The following is a 9,389-nucleotide window of genomic DNA, read 5'->3' as shown; positions in this document are numbered from 1 at the left end:
TCAGTGCTGTTTACAATAGCTAGGACATGGAAGCAACCAAGATGTCCATCAGCAGATGAATGGTTAAAAAATTTGTGGTACATATACACAATGGAATATTACTCAGCTATAAAAATGCATTTGAGTCCGTTCTAATAAAGTGTATGAAACTAGAGTCTGTTACATAGAGTGAAGTAAGTCAGAAAGAGAAACACCAATACAGTTTATTGACACATATATATGGAATTTAGAAAGACAGTAACGATGATCCTATATGCAAGGCAGCAAAAGAGACACAGATGTAAAGAACAGACTTTTGGACTCTGTGGGAGAAGGCAAGGGTGGGATGATATGTGTTAGAAAAACGCCGCGGGAGGAAAAAACCGCCTCTAAGGACCGGTGGTAAAGGCCTTTTATTGAGCGACGCTCTCGCGCAGAACTCCCAGGGGCGGGTGAGTGAGGAGACAAAGGGAGTCTGCGAGGTATGAGGGAGTGGGGAGGGGTTTTATAGTCAGGGCCGGCGTCCAAGACAGGTCTTTTCATATAAGGAAGAAAGTGCGGGCTACAGCGGCGGTCAGTGTCCAAGGGCTCTGTGTTGGTACCTGATTGGACCAGGCTGCAGGGGGTCGGTCTCCGGAAGTTTAGCCAGCCTCGGAATTTGCCTTGCAGCACTTTCCCGGGGCATGCCCCGACCTTTCAATATGAAAGAATAACATTGAAACATGTATATTACCATATGTAAAATAGATGACAAGTGCAAGTTCGATGCATGAAGCAGGGCACTCAAAGCCAGTGCTCTAGGAAAACCCAGAGGGATGGGGTGGGGAAGGAGATGGGAGAGGGGTTCAGGATGGGGGGACATGTATGTAACCCATGGCTGATTCATGTCGATGTATGGCAAAACCACCACAATATTGTAATTATCCTCCAATTAAAAAAAAAAGATTCAGGTTCTCTAAGCTCCATCCTCTGGCCCACTCTACAAAGGCTTTTGGGAATTAAGTCAGGAAACTGGCTCAAGTGACTATAATCTGACTACTGAATTTGCTATTAGTAATAAACTATCCTTTGTCTCTGAACCAAGAGTCTCATCTACCAGCATTCCTGAAACTTGAATACTAAAGTGTCAATGGAAAAAAAAAAATCTAAAAGTTGAGGATCGTGTTTTATTTGGTGAACAAAACTCAGGACTTAAGCCAGGGACACAGCATCTTGGACAGCTCTGAGAGACTGCTCCAAAGAGGTAAGGGAGGAGCCATATATAGTTGTTTTCACGACCAAGACCAAGTAGTCAAAACTTCAAAAGATTGCTGTTAAGGAAAAGCAGATATCTCAAGGAATTTAGCACTTTTTCTGTGTACGGGAAAATACAGCAGTCTGGACTCACTGAAATCATTCCTTTGGCATGCACCTCAGCCATCTGAGGCTAGTGCCCTGCGCTTTCTCCTGCCAAGTCTCTTCGGGGCACATCATTGATGGGTGGCTGCGGTGGTTGGCTGCTAGGTTGGGGCAGCATTACTATGATGGCTTGATGGCTGCAGCATCCTTTGTTAACTGATAAGGCAGGAACCTTTTTTTTTTTTTTCCATTGATAATTTGTTAGCTTGCAAGCAGGCTAAAAATCTCAGACCTTTATAGTGCTAGACAATTTCCTTCCAAACTTGTACTCAGAATAGGCCTTTAGCCACAATGCCTAAGGGACGGATGCCACTAATTCTTATTGCCGTTTGCAGTATACTGACAAAAAAGTACAGAATGTGAGAGTTGTGAGTTAAATTTCACTGGGGGCAAAATGAAGACTATATTCTGAGTTTAAAAAAATTAAAAAAGAGGACTATAGCTAGGGAGTTAGCATTTTAGATAGCTCTGAGAAATTGCTCCAAAGAGGTAGGGAGGGAGGTCAGTATATATATATGATTTTGGTAAGGGGAAAGTACATGAAATCAAGCACATATATTTTGCCAAAGGGGTCTGCTAGTCATGAGGAGCAGTTGTCACCATGAAGGATGTTAGTACTTTTCTAAATATGAGGAGATACAAGAATTGGGCTCATAAAATCAGCTCTTGAAAATATCTAACTATATGAAGATCTATCCCACTAGTTTTTCCCAGAGCACAGAGTCTCATTTCTGCTGTCTACCCTGAACTCCTTTCAGAGGTGTTGAAAGTCGGCAAGCAGCAATACATGATTTATTCCTTGTAGGGGTAGATGGCAAGTGCCAGTTTGTTGTTGACAAGTGTTTCTTGATCAGTGCCAGTTTGTTTCCCCTATAATCACCTGGGGAGCTTTCTAGAAGCACAGATTCTTGAGCCCAGGTTCTTTGATCTATTTGCCTCTTTGGAGGGGAAGGCCTAGGAATCTGCATTTTCACATCCAGGTGATTTTCGGGTACTCCAGTTGAGTTTGAAAGTATAAAGTGTTAGTTGCTCAGTTGTGTCCAGGTCTTTGTGAACTAACGGTTCCTCTGGCCATGGAATTCTCCAGGCAAGAACACTGGAGTGTGTAGCCAGTCCCTTTTCCAGGGGTTCTTCCCAACCCAGGGATTGAACCCAGGCCTCCTCCACGTTGGAGGTGGATTCTTTACCATCTGAGCCACCAGGCAAGCCAAGGAATGCTGCTCCAATTATGTTGACTGATTCAAAAATTAACCTTAAGCAATATCCAAAAGGGCCACAAGATGGGGCTCATAACCCCACAAGACGGGATGTCGTTTAGTTGCTAAGTCATGTCAGACTCTTTGCAACCCCATGGACTGTAGCCCAATGGGCTCCTCTGTCCCTAGGAATTCCCAGGCAAGAATTACTGGAGTGGGTTGCCATTTTCTCCTCCAGGGGCTCTTACCCACCCAGGATCAAACCCATGTCTCCTGCTTGGCAGGTGGATTCTTTACGACTGAGCCACCAGGGAAATCACATGCCAGGCACCTTGCTGGAAAACCTTGTCTTCTAGTCTTGTTTTCTTTCACTGTTTTATCTATGTGTCCCAGTTGCCCTTTGAATCTGTTTATATTTGTTTCCTTCTGTTCTTTGCTTGTTTGTTTTGTTGTTGGTTTTTTCTCAACTCTCTAAATAGAGCCACAAATCAGACAAGGGCAAGGAGTAGATATTAACAAATGGATTTTTATTTTTCCTTTAAGTAGAATACAAAGGTTAACATTAAACCAGTAAGGTCCTCCTGTCTTTCTGGAAATCCGGAAAGGATTTGGTCCTATTCCAAGCTCCACCATTAGCCAGGAGCATGGCCTGGGGAATAATGTTCCACTTTTCTTACTTCCTTTTCCTCAACTGTTAAGGAAAGATTGGACTAATTGCTTCAAATTCTTACTAACTCCAACCCTCTGAACTGTTTTTTATTCTTTCCATAATTTCAGGAAAGAGGGTGACTAAGACATAGGGACCAGGAAATAGAAGTCTTGGTGATCATAATTCATGTGTCACCAGCTCCTATTTCTTCTTCCAGTAGAAAGGATCTTCCTCAGAGGCCCTGAAGTTCAGATCCTCTGTATACCAGTTAAGCTATTGCAAAACTTGACTGGCAGTTCTCACTTCTGTAACTTGCCCCATTCCATTCCATCCTCAGGCATTTTTGCCGGGCAATGCCACATTTCCAACCCCCTGCTATCATCATATACATTTTTCTATTTATTTTAATTTTATTTTTAACTGAAGGATAGTTACTTTACAATATTGTGATGGTTTCTGCCATACCTCAACAGGAATCAGACATAGGTATACATATGTCCTCTCCCTCTTAAACCTCCCTCCCACCTCCATCCTCATCCCACTCCTCTCGGTTGTCACAGAACACCAGGTTAGGGTTCCCTGTGTCATACAACAAATTCCCATCAGCTATCTGTTTTACATATGGCAATATCACACAAATGTATGTTGGAAATGTCTTCTCTTTCTTAAATGTTGTGTTAGGAGAAAAATATATATATGTTCCTAGGTGCAGAAAGAAGAGTGATTTTTTTCTCTCCCTTTTTTAAAGCAGTTGATTAGAAAGTGACGACTGCAAATAAAAAGCAGAGATTGTTAGGTTAGATAAAAAGGCAAGACTCAACTATATAAGGAAACCACTTCAAATATAAACCAACAGGTAAGCTAAAAGTAAAAGAATAGGAAAAGTTATACCACACCAACATGAATCAAAGAAAGCTGGAGTGGCCCTATTTTTTTAAGACTTTTTTTTTCCTGATGTGGACCATTTTTAAAATCTTTATTGAATTTGTTACAATATTGCTTCTGTTTTATGTTTTGGTTTTGGTTTTTTGACCACGAGGCATGTGGGATGTTAGCTCCTCAACCAGGGACTGAACCCATACCCCCTGCACTGGAAGGTGAAGTCTTAACCACTGGACTGCCAGGGAGTCCTAGGAGTGGCCCTATTAATACCAGACAAAGCAGATTTACTATTGGAGAATATTATAGGGATAAGGAAGATGACTTCTATATTTGGCAATTACAGAGCTGGAAGTAGCATTTTTAGAAACAAGCAACCAGAGATGCCAACATACTTGAACTTGTTCAGCAACGTTACCAAGGACATCTTTGAGGAAATCACTGTAGTCTCATGCTTGATAATGGACACACTGGTGGCTCGGGCCTTCTCTCTGGCCTACACCATGAAGAAAAGGAGCTGGGGGTGGGGGCTGTGGGGCTCTGAGTTTGCTTGACTAATGCAGGGAGAACTGTCCTAAGAAATAGTCCTTAATGCAAGTGACTAGGGAAACATGAAATGGCAACCCACTCCAGTATTCTTGCCTGGGAAATCCCATCGACAGAGGAGCCTGGCGGGCTACAGGCAATGGGGTGGCAAAAAGTCAGACATGGCTTAGTGACAAACCAACAGAAACAAAAGAGAAACACCTGAGATAGTGAATCACTGGCCTCTGGATCAGATTCAGTTGCAGACTTCTTTTATTGGATCCATATGCTTTTCCCCCCTCTGTATCACTTATGATCTTCTAAGCTGCCACTTGTAAATTGCAACCCAATAGTAAGAGCATGGATGATCTCACATAACAGAAAGTCTAGAGCCAAGAAGGCTACATCCAACCCAGTGACACTGAGACCCCCAGATTCTTTCCATTTTTCTGGTCTGCCCATGGCTGCCTTTGGGTTGGAAAATTATTGCACTGCCCCAGGCATCTTATCCTGATATAAACCAATGTCCAGTAATGGAAAGGACCATTTCTCCTTAGTATGTCTCTGACATACTAAGCCAAAGGTTTGTTACAAAGCTGCGAAAAGAAAGCGAAAGAGAAGTCGCTCAGTCATGTCTTGACTCTTTGCAACCCCGTGGACTATAGCCCACCAGGCTCCTCAATCTACGGAATTTTCCAGGCAAGAATATTGGAGTGGACTGGTTCAAAAACCAGCCCTACACACCTTCAGAAGACCTTCCCTCACACCTTATGGGTCAGAACTGGGTTACATGCCCACCCCGAAATCCATCACCAGCAAGGGAGATGAGCCCACTATGACTGATGTGAATCAATTAGGTTTTACCTGAATTAAGTGCTGCAGGGATCGTCACTGAGATACATCTGGGGCTTGGCTATTTATTACCAAAGAGGGGGAAATAGCCACGAGATAGGCAACTAGAGGCTAAAAACAGTTGCCATCATATGCAAATTGGGAAATTTCCCATAAAAACTTTAACTTTGCTTTCCCATTGTTTAAAAAAAAATTAATTGTGCTAAAATAAGCATAAAATTGGCCACCCTAGGCATTTTTAAGTACAGTTTAGTAGTATGAAGTATATTCCCATTATTGTGCAACACAATACCCAGAACTTCTCATCTTGTAAAACTGAAACTCTGAACCCTTTAAACAAATAGCCTCTTCCTCCTTTCCCTCTCCCTGGCAACCACCAGTCTACTTTAGGTCTCTAACAATTTGACTAGGCTAGGTACCACAGATATGGGGAATCAAATAGTAGTTGTCTTTTTGTGACTGGCTTATCTCACTAAGCGTAATGTTCTCAAAGTTCATTCATCTGGTAGCATATCTTAGAGTTTCCCTCCTTTTTTAAAGCTGAATAGTATTCCGCTGTATATATGTACCACATTTTTGCTAACCCATTCATCTGTTGATGGACATTTGGATTGCTCCCACCTTATGGCTATTGTGAATGATGCTGCTCTGAACATGAGTGTATAAATATCTCTTTGGGACCCTGTCTTCAATTCTTTAGAGTACATGCCTAGAAGTGGAATCCCTGGATTGATTTTACCTAGGAACTGACATGCTGTTGTCTACAACAGATTCACCATCTTAACATTCCCAACAACAGTGCCCAAGGATTCCAAATTTCTCTACCTCCTGGCCAAAATTTGTTATTTTCTTTCTTTCTTTTAGTGGTAGGCATCCTAATGGATGTGAGGTGATATCTGCGTGTGTTTTTGATCTGCATTTCCCTATTGATTAGTGATATTGAACATCTTTTCCTGTGCTTGTTGCCCACCTGGGTATCATCTTTAGGGAAATGCCTATTAAGTCTTTTGCCCCTCTTAAAATCAGGTTATTTGATGTTTTTGTTGTTGAGTTGTATGAGTTCTTTATATATTCTGAGTATTATCCCCTTACCAGATCACTTGAAAAATATCTTCTCCCATTCTATCATTTTGTTGCCATCCATTTTCATTTTGCTGAACAGAACTTTTTTTAGTTTGATGCAGTCAAATTCATCTCTTTTATTTTTGTTGCCTATGCTTTTGATGTCATATCCAAGAAATCATTCCCAATGTCATGACATTTTCTCCCTATGTTTTCTTCTAAGAACTTTATAGTTTTAGGTCTTATGTGTAAGTCTTCATTCTATTTTGAATTAATTTTTTGTACATGAAGTAAAGGAAGGGTCCAAGTTTATTCTTTTGTATGTGGATATCCAGTTTTCACACCACCATTTGTTGATGAGACTGTCCTTTCCCCACTGAATGGTCTTGGCACCCTTGTTGAAGACCATTTGACCATATATTCAAGGGTTCATTTCTTAACTCTCTATTGCACTGGCCTATATGCCTATCTTTATGCTGATACCTTACTGTTTTGATTACTGCAGCTTTGTAACAAGTTTATAAATCTGGAAGTATGAGACCTCCAACTCTGTTTTTGTTTTCAAAGATTATTTTGACTGTTGGGGTCTGTTCAGATTCCATATGAATTTTAGGATGGTTTTTTTTTTATCTATTTCTGTATTAAATGGTGTTCAGATTTTCATAGGGATTGCATTAAATCCATAGATAGCTTGGGAGTAGTATTGCCATCTTAACAATACTGTCTTCCAATCTATGAATGCAGGATATCTTTCCATTTACTTGTGTACTATGATTACTTCCAAATTGGGAAAGGAGTATGTCAAAGCTATATATTGTCACCCTGTTTATTTAACTTATATGCAGAGTACATCATGCAAAATGCTGGGCTGGATGAAGCACAAGCTGGAATCAAGATTGCCGGGAGAAATATCAATAACCTCAGATATGCAGATGACACCACCCTTATGACAGAAAACAAAGAGGAACTGAAGAGCCTCTTGATGAAAGCGAAAGAAGAGAGTGAAAAAGCTGGCCTAAAACTCAACATTCAAAAAATGAAGATCATGGCACCTGGTTCCATCACTTAATGGCAAACAGACGGGGAAACATGGAAACAGTGACAGACTTAATTTTCTTGGGCTCCAAAATCACTGCAGATGGTGACTGCAGCCATGAAATTAAAAGACATTTGCTCCTTGGAAGAAAAGCTATGACCAACCGAGACAGCATATTAAAAAGCAGAGACATTACTTTGTCAACAAAGGTCCGTCTAGTCAAAGCTATGGTTTTTCTAGTAGTCATGTATGGATGTGAGAGTTGGACTATAAAGAAAGCTGAGCGCCGAAGAACTGATGCTTTTGAACTGTGATGTTGGAAAAGACTCTTGAGAGTCCCTTGGACTGCAAGGAGATCCAACCAGTCCATCCTAAAGGAAATCAGTCCTGAATATTAATTGGAAGGACTGATGTTGAAGCTGAAGCTCCAATACTTTGGCCACCTGATGCAAAGAGCAGACTCACTGGAAAAGAACCTAAAGCTGGGAAAGATCAAAGGCAGAAGGAGAAGGGGATGACAGAGGATGAGATGGTTGGATGGCATCACTGACTCGATGGACATGAGTTTGAGGAATCTCCGGGAGTTGGTGATGGACAGGGAAGCCTGGCATGCTGCAGTCCACGGCGTCACAAAGAGTCAGACATGACTGAGCGACTGAACTGAACTGAACTGATGATTTTTTACAGCAGTGTTTTACAGTTGTCAGTGTACAAGTCTTTTGCCTCCATTTTATGCTTTTTCATACTATTATAAATGAAAATATGTTCTTAATTTCCTTTTCGAATAATCAGTCTGCCTTTGCTCTTAAAGAAGGAAAGATCTGCCTACAATTGCCACATTAAGCTCCCTCTCCTACATGGCAGGAGACTTGAGCTGAATAGCAGCTGCTCCCTGTAGGAGGAACATTTGTTTCTGTTTGCCATGTTCCCCATCCAGCCAGCTTCCCTCACACTCACTGCCTCCATCAGCATCCCTCACACTCACTGCCTCCATCAGCATCCCTCACACTCACTGCCTCCATCAGCATCCCTCACACTCACTGCCTCCATCAGCATCCCTCACACTCACTGCCTCCATTAGCATTTGGGGTTTTGACCCGTTGTTTGGAGGTCCCCCTGGTGGCTCAGACAGTAAAGAATCTGCCTCCAGTGCAGGAGACCTGGGTTCGATCCCTGGGTCTGGAAGATCCCCTGGAGAAGAGAACAGCTATTCATTTCAGTATTCTTGCCTGGAGCATCTCATGGACAGAGGAGCCTGGCAGGCCTTAGTCCATGGGGTCGCAAGGAGTCAGACACAACTGAGCAACTAACACCAACACTTGGAGGTCCCCAGTGAAGCCCGCACATTACTGCTACTCCTGGTGAAGGAGCGAGGCTGGTAAAAATACCCTGGTACAGACTGCAACTTGACAACTTGACAAAATGAAATCTAAACCGATGTTCTATGTTCCTAAAATTTATCTTTTTTTTTTTTTTCTTTTTCTAAAATTTATCTTTAAGCTCCCAATTATTTTATGGCAACCATTTTCAAGAGAAAATTTTTTGAATTACATCATGTGCTTTTCTCTCTCTAAAATAGAGGATGCAGAATATCACTTAAACTTTTCCTCATGACTAACCAAAATAGACAATAATCACTAGGCTAGTCTGGGTAATAACGGGGTGCCCTCAGAAGTTAATGAAGTGTGCAGGATTCTTTGTCTCTGCCCCTTCAATGGCCACAGATGCCTGTGATTTGCAGGTTCTTGCATCGGCTGGGCTTTCTTTCTTTCTTTGTTTATTAGAGCCTGCCTACTGCAACCTGCACTTCCTT

This window comes from Dama dama, chromosome 16 (assembly GCF_033118175.1).
Source record: "Dama dama isolate Ldn47 chromosome 16, ASM3311817v1, whole genome shotgun sequence".
Taxonomy (NCBI): Eukaryota; Metazoa; Chordata; class Mammalia; order Artiodactyla; family Cervidae; genus Dama; species Dama dama.
The sequence above is the reverse complement of the archived record's forward strand: the minus strand, read 5'-3'. Positions refer to the sequence as shown.